The sequence below is a fragment of the Fukomys damarensis genome, unplaced genomic scaffold (assembly GCF_012274545.1).
Source record: "Fukomys damarensis isolate Sample0158 unplaced genomic scaffold, DMR_v1.0_HiC HiC_scaffold_17, whole genome shotgun sequence".
NCBI classification, from domain to species: domain Eukaryota; kingdom Metazoa; phylum Chordata; class Mammalia; order Rodentia; family Bathyergidae; genus Fukomys; species Fukomys damarensis.
The window spans coordinates 47,426,284-47,433,837 of NW_022900929.1; the positions used below are offsets into that span (position 1 = coordinate 47,426,284).

At 37.7% G+C, this 7,554-nt stretch overlaps 1 pseudogene; it reads right to left on the bottom strand.

The window, feature by feature from the left end:
* LOC104871785 overlaps positions 1 to 6,525 on the bottom strand; it is a 10,388-nt pseudogene extending 3,863 nt beyond the window's left edge.
* Between the last annotated feature and the right edge of the window lie 1,029 nt (positions 6,526 to 7,554).

Sequence of the window (7,554 nt, forward strand, 5' to 3'; positions counted from 1 at the left end):
ATGACAGTTTAACTTCTTCCTTTCCTATCTTTATTGCTTTAATTTCCTTCTCTTGTCTAATTGTTGTGACTAATGTTTCCAGAACTATATTGAAGAGAAGTGGTGATAGTGGGCATCCTTGTCTTGCTCCTGATTTTAACATGAAGGTTTTCAGTATTTGGCCATTCAATATGATATTGGCTGATGGTTTTTCATAGATAGTCTTTATTAAATTGAGGTATAGACCATCTATTCCAATTTTTTGCAGGGTTTTTATCATGAATGGGTGTTGAATTTTATCAAATGCTTTTTCTGCATCTATTGAGAGGATCATATGGTTTTTGTCCTTGACTTTGTTAATATAATGTATTACATTTATTGACTTTCATATGTTGAACCACCCTTGCATCTCTGGAATAAATCCGACTTGGTCAGGATGGATGATCTTCTTAATAATCCTCTGTATTCTGTTTGCTAGTATCTTATTAAGGATTTTTGCATCTATATTCATTAAGGAGATTGGTCTGTAGTTCTCCTTTTTAGTTGTATCTTTCCCTGGTTTGGGAATCAAAGCGATACTTGCTTCCAGGAATGAATTTGGAACTATAACTTCCCTTTCGATTTCATTGAAAAGTTTGAAGAGTAATGGTAGTAGTTCTTCTCTAAATGTCTTGTAAAATTCAGCAGTGAATCCATCAGGGCCTGGGCTTTTCTTTGTTGGTAAGTTTTTAATTACATTTTCAATTTCACTGATTGTGATTGGGGTGTTTAAAATGTTTTTATCTTCTTCGTTCAACTTTGGTAATTCATAAGTATCTAGAAATCTGTCCATTTCTTCTGTGTTTCCATTTTATTAGAGTACAGGTTCTCAAAGTAGGTGTTTATGATCCTCTGGAGTTCTTTTGGATCTGTTGAGTCACCACATTCTTTATGGCATAGAGAGCTGAGCACACATAGTCGGAAGCAGCTTCATGTAGGTTGGATGAGGTCTTATCCTGTTTCAAAACCTCAAAAAGGAGTGCTAGCAACTTATTATTAGCCATGAAGTTGCTATCCAAAGCATCCAAATCAAACCAACTTTCCAAACAGCGAAAGACCTTCATAAGCATTTTCTCATCTGTTCCCACCTTTTCTACACAGGTCATCAGTAGAGACACTACTGTACTAGGATAAAAGGCCAAATCTGTAATTTCTGTGGGCCAATTACCTCCAATTCTTTTTTTAAAATTTGTTTTGTTTTTGTTTTTTGAGACAGGGTCTCACTATGTAGTTGAGACTGCCCTGGAACTCACTATGTAGCCCAGGCTGGTCTCGAACTCACAGTGATCCTCCTGCCTCAACCTCTAAAGTGCTGGGATTACAGGCGTGCATCACCACACCTGGCTCGAGGAGCTCCAATTCTTAAGGAACGACTATGTACTTCTGCAGGCAACACTATAAGGATCTCCAGCAAAAAGGCAGAGGAGTTACATCATTGCTATATTTTTCTACCAATGCCTGTACACATCCCTTCCAGGAAGGCATTTGTAGGGCAAGGTCTGCTATTGCAAAAGCCAGCTGTGTTACAATGACAAGTGACAAATCTTTCAAGTTCTGTGTATGGATTAGCAATGAATCCCTTAGAGAGACATAAAAGTCTGTAGGGAGCTCATAAAATGAGGTCTGCATCTTCATCTTCACGGTTCATGCAGCAAAATATCACGATTGAACATCTGGCTGGTTCTGTAACAACTGGTCAGAAATTTCCCATGCAAGAACACTTCTTAGGACTTTCTAGCCACAGATGCCAGGTGCTACCCACTGAAATCCAGGCTCAGACTAAGCTCCACATTTCTGAAAGGACCATCTCAACCGAAGCCGGGGGGCTCAGAGTCAGCAGGAGGAGGCTAGCAGCACATTTCAAAGAGAGGAGCGCTGCAGCTCCCCAAGCCAAAATGAGGCGTGCTCCTTTCTGCTGGGATCTGGGTCGCGGTGAACTCCTGCATGGCCTGGTCACAAGCTGCGGTATCAGCTTTGCTCATTCCATGGTGGCAGTGGCAGGGGTGACAGAGGACTCTGATTCTTTTCCTCAGATTTCTTGGTTGCTCCGCCTTCACGCTTCTCCACTGTCTTGGCCACAGCCACTCCCTGGCTGGCTCCTCTTTGGCCATTTATTCTTTTTTTTGGGAGACAGGGTCTCATTATGTAGTTCAGGCTGCTCTTGAACTCCCTATGTAGCCCAGACTTGTGGCAATCCTCCTACATCAGCCTCCCGAGTAAAGGTGTGAGTCACTATGCTCAGATTCTGTAGGGTTTTTAATCATGAGTGGGTGTTGGACTTTGTCAAATGCTTTTTCTGCATTTATTGAGATGATTGTGTGGTTTTTGTTCTTGGCTCTGTTGATATGGTATATTACATTTATTGATTTGTGTATGTTGAATCATCTTTGCATCCCTGGGGTGATTCCTACGTGGTCATGGTGTATCATCTTCTTGATGATTTACTGCATTCTGTTTTCCAGTGTTTTACTGAGGATTTTTATGTCTATGTTTGTTGGAAGATTGGCCTATCTCTCTCTTATTTTTCCTTCTCTGGTTTTAGTATCAGGGTAATGCTTGCTTCCAGGAATTAGTTTGGGAGTATTGCTTCCCTTCCAATTTCATTAAAGAGTTTGAGGAGTAGTGGCATTAGATCTCTAAATTTCTTGTAGAATTTAGCAGTGAATCTATCAAGCTCTGTGCTTTTCTTTGTTGGTAGGGTTTCAAGTACTTCAATTTTATTAACTGATATTGGATTATTTAGAATATTTATACTTTCTTGACTCAGCTTTGGTAATTCATATGTATCTAGATATCTGTCCATTTCTTCTGTGTTTTCCATTTTATTAGAATACATGTTCTCAAAGTAGGCATTACCAATCTTCTGGATTTCTGCAGAATTTCTTGTGATTTCAAATTTTCATTCCTAACTACATAGATTTGAGTCTCTTCTTTCCTTTTTTGATAAGGTTTGCTAAAGGTTTGTCTGTTTTATTTAATCTTTCAAAGAACCAACTCTTCAGTTCATTTATCTTTTGTATTGTTTTTTCTTAGTCTTAACTGCATTAATTTCTACTCTAACTTTTATAATTTCCTCCCTTGTATAAGTTTTTTTTTGTTGTTGTTTTTTTGAGACAGGGTCTCATTATGTAGTTGAGACTGATCTGGAACTCACTATGTATGTAGCCCAGGCTGGTCTCTAACTCACAGTGATCCTCCTGCCTCAGCCTTGTGAGTGCTGGGATTACAGGTGTGCAACACCACACCCTGCTCCCTTGTATGAGTTTTGAGCTTAACTTGCTCTTCTTTCTCTAGAAGCTTGTGGTTCAACATTGAGTTTTTAGAGTTCTTTCTGTTTTTCTGATGTGGGAATTTACCACTATAATTTTCTCTTGTAGGACCGTTTTCATTGCATCCCATAAGTTCTGTATATTATATTGGCATTATTATTTAATTGTAGAAACTGTTTGATTTCTTCTTTAATTTCATCTGTGACTCATCTGTGGTTGTTCAGGAAAATGTTACTTAATTTCAATGTGTTTATGAAGTTTTTGTGATTTCTTTTGCTATTGATTTCCACTTTCATTGCACTATAGTTGGATAATATCCATGGGATAATTTCAATTCCTTTGAATTTACTTAAGCATGTTTTATGAGCTAGCATGTGGTCTATTTTGGAGAACAACCTATGCGCAGCTGAGAAAAATGTGTATTCTGGTGTTGTGCGGTGGTACAGTCTGTAGGCATCTACTAAGTCCATTTATTAAAAAATTTGGTTCAGTTCTGATATTTCTTTGTTGATTTTTTGTTTAGTTGACCTATTTGTAATAGTGAGGTATTGAGATCCCTCATTACAATTGTATTAGTGCTTATTTGATTTTAGATATCCATTAATATTTGTTTTATAGAGTCAGGTGTGCTTGTATTTGGTGTATATATATTTATGTGTGTTATCTCTTCCTCTTGAATTGTTTCTTTAACAAGGATATAGTGACTTTCTTTGTCATTCTTGATCAGTCTTGGCTTGAAATCCACTTTGTCTGCTAATAGAATAGCTACCCCTGCTTTTTTAAATTCCAGGTTCCTATTGCAGGAAGTATTGTTTTCCATCATTTTCCTATCAGTGTGTGAATTTCTTTTTGAGTTAAATGTGCTTCTTATATGCAGCATATTGTTGGATCTCATTTTGTGATTTTTTCTGACAGTCTGTTTCCTTGGTGAATTGAGACCATTTACATTGATGGTTATAACTAATATGTATTGACTCATCCTTGTCATGTTATTTTCCTGTTTGTTTACTTTCTTTCCCCTCAGTTTAATTACTTGTCTTGCTTGGTAGATTCATTCTGTTGGGGTCATGGAGTTTTTATATTTTTCTAGATTGTCCTTCAGAACATTTTAGAGTGGTAGTTAGTCAGAGAATTATCTTATTTCTCCATCAATTTTTTTTTTTTTTTGGTACCGGGGATCGAACTCGGGTCCTTGTGCTTGCAAGGCAGGCAGCAGAACCACTGAGCTAAATCCCTGGCCCTCTCCATCAATTCTGAAAGATAGTTTTGTGAGGTACATCAATCTGGGTTGAAGGTTATTTTACTTTAGGGATTAAAATACTTTATGCTCTCCTTGACTTAAAGGTTCATTGACTTTATGCTCTCCTTGACTTAAGAAGTGTGGTGTAATTCTGATGAACTTTCTTTTATAAGTAATTTGTTTCTTTTTTCTCTTTCTTTCTTTCTTTCTTTCTTTCTTTCTTTCTTTCTTTCTTTCTTTCCTTTGTACCAAAAATTGAACTCAGAACCTTGCACTTGTCAGGCAGGCACAGTGCCACTGAGCTAAATCTCCAGCCCAAGTAATTTGCTTCTTTTCTCTAACAGTATTTAATATTCTGTTATGTTGAATTTCTGGAATCTTGATTATTATATGTGGGATAGATTTTTTTTTATCATGGCTAATCGGAGTTCCATATGCCTCATTTATCTATATGTTAAATTCTTTTTCCATGCTTGGAAAGTTTTCTGTCATTACTTCTGCGAACAGATTTTTAAAATGTCATTTGCATATCTCTTGCTTTTTCATTGATTTTGATCAATGTTATGTTGTTCTTCTTTGGATTATCTAGCAGCTATTGTATTGACTTTTCACGGTCCCTTGCCATTTTTAAGAAATCTTTCAGCTGAACGTGGTGGTGCATGCCTGTAATCCCAGCACTCAGGAGGCTGAGGCAGGAGGATCGCTGTGAGTTCAAGACCAGCCTGGGCTACATAGTGAATTCCAGGTCAGTCTCAACTACATAGTGAGACCCTGTCTCAACCCCCCCATCCAAAAGAAATCTTTCTTTTCATGGTCACTAACAGCAATCCTGTTCTCTAGATCTGATATTTTGTCCTCTTATTGGTTCATTCTGCTGTGTATACTTACAATATAATTTTTAATCTCCTGGCTATCATTTGAATCTGTTTCATGAATTTCATTGTTTTCCTATTTTGTGCAATTATGGTTTCCATCACTTTCTTAAGCTCTGCTTTTTTTAAATCTGTATCTTCACTGAACATGCCCTTCATTATGGCCACCATTTCTGAGAAATTATTTGTGATTGGAGTTTTTCTAGAGCCTCATTCATTTGCTTTGCTATTTCTGCTGTTATCACTTCAGAGAGTCAAGGTGGATGGCTTCTGAATTGTTTTACCTCATTGCACCATGGATTTGCCTTTGGCAAGCTGGAAGTCTGGGGTTGCATCTTATTTCCATGTTTTCTTATTTTCTGTTTATTTTTTCAATTTAATTCCTGCATTGATGTATGTAAATTTTTTAATGGTATGTATCTTTATTGCTAGAATTGAGAACACTTAGGAAATGACTACTTCTCAGAGATGTCTTTCAGATGTAACTTCGTTGTGGGTTTTGAGTCTGTTGTAAGATCCTGCCTTCTCAGTTTATTGGTGATGAAAAGTTGCTGCCTATCAGGCTTAGTCCCTGGTTTTTGGCACTGGCCTATAGTATTATTTATGACCCTCAGGCAAACAGTCTTGGCATACAAGGAATAACAACTGAGTCGAGCAACTTTGTTGCCTTGGCTAAAATAGTATAATCAGTAATAACAATAGCATCAAACACACCATTAAAAATGACAAACTATGAACAGAATTAGTAGTTGTATAACCAAATATAAAACAAATTGTGCCCAGTAAGTATCCCTTCATTATGGTGATTTTATTGACAGGGGAGAAAATTTAAAAGGGGTTAGGGGAAAAATAGAGAAATAGAAGATGAGAAAGGTATTAGAAGCAAGGCTGGATCTAAATTTTTCAGCTTGAACACTCCAAGTAACTCCTGCTGGCTTGAACTTGGTTGTGTCCCACTCTGACACTTGGGCCACTAGATGGAGCCAACCTGCAACTGTTCTGAGCTCTGACTTCATTTGGCACCTTTCCAAAATGGCTATGGGCCAATTACCTTATCCCGGGGGCTGTCTGAACCCAAGTAACTCACCAGCCATTGCAGTCCGAAGTGTGCACTGCTCTGTTCCATTGGTGAATTTCTTTATGGAGGCCTCTGGGGTCACCAGTAGTCACTGTGCTTCTGCAGTTTGAGCTGCCCCTCCCACACTGAGCTGGGGCTCAAGGAGAAAGCTCTGCTTGCTACCTCCCTCTTCCATGTGTGTCCCTCTATTTGCTCTCTTTGTGGGCTCTAATTCTTGCTTCAGATCCTTGCTGGGTTCTGGGGACCCACTTACCCCCTTGTCTTCCTTATATTGCTATATTCCAGCATCTGGATTCCAAATATCAGAGAGGTTATTTCTCAGCTGCTCACAATTCCACCATCTTTCTGGAAGTACTTTGGTGTAATACTTTTTTTTTTTTTTTGGTACCAGGGATCGACTCAGGACCTTGCACTTGTGAGGCAAGCAGTGGAACCACTGAGCTAAATCCCAGGCCTGGTGTGATATGTTTTTAATATACATATTTAATTTCTTTTCTGTCAGAGTCAGAAGTTAATTAAAATGTAATGCTTCTCCTACTCCAAAGACATAGAATGCATTAATTTCATCCTGCAACCTTGCTTCATAAGTTCCACATCACAGTTGTGTAGTACTTTAGTTCCTCCATGTTTTTTTTTTTTGTGTGTGACTGTGTGTTTTAATTTTACTCTTTTCTTTATTGTTTGTTTAATGCTATTTTTAAAAAATTAATTTTATTGGGGGATGGGGATTTAGCTCAGTGGTTCTGCTGCCTACCTCATAAACACAAGGTACTAAGTTCAATCCCTGGTACAAAAAAATTAATTTTATCGGTACATTTTAAGTATACAATATAATGACATTCATTGTACCTGTACATAATATATGTCAATTCTTTTTCCCCATTTATCTCTCCTTCCTCAATCCTTCCCTTCCCAATTTATGAAGATTTTTGTTCCCATTTTTGGCTTCCATTCTATTTTTTCATTTTCCTTTCCTTTCTTCCCTTGTTCCCCTTCTCATTTGAACGTGTTCTTTATACTTCCTAATATCTCTCTTCCATAATGCTCCTTATTTACCCTTTAGGTTTTTAATACAAG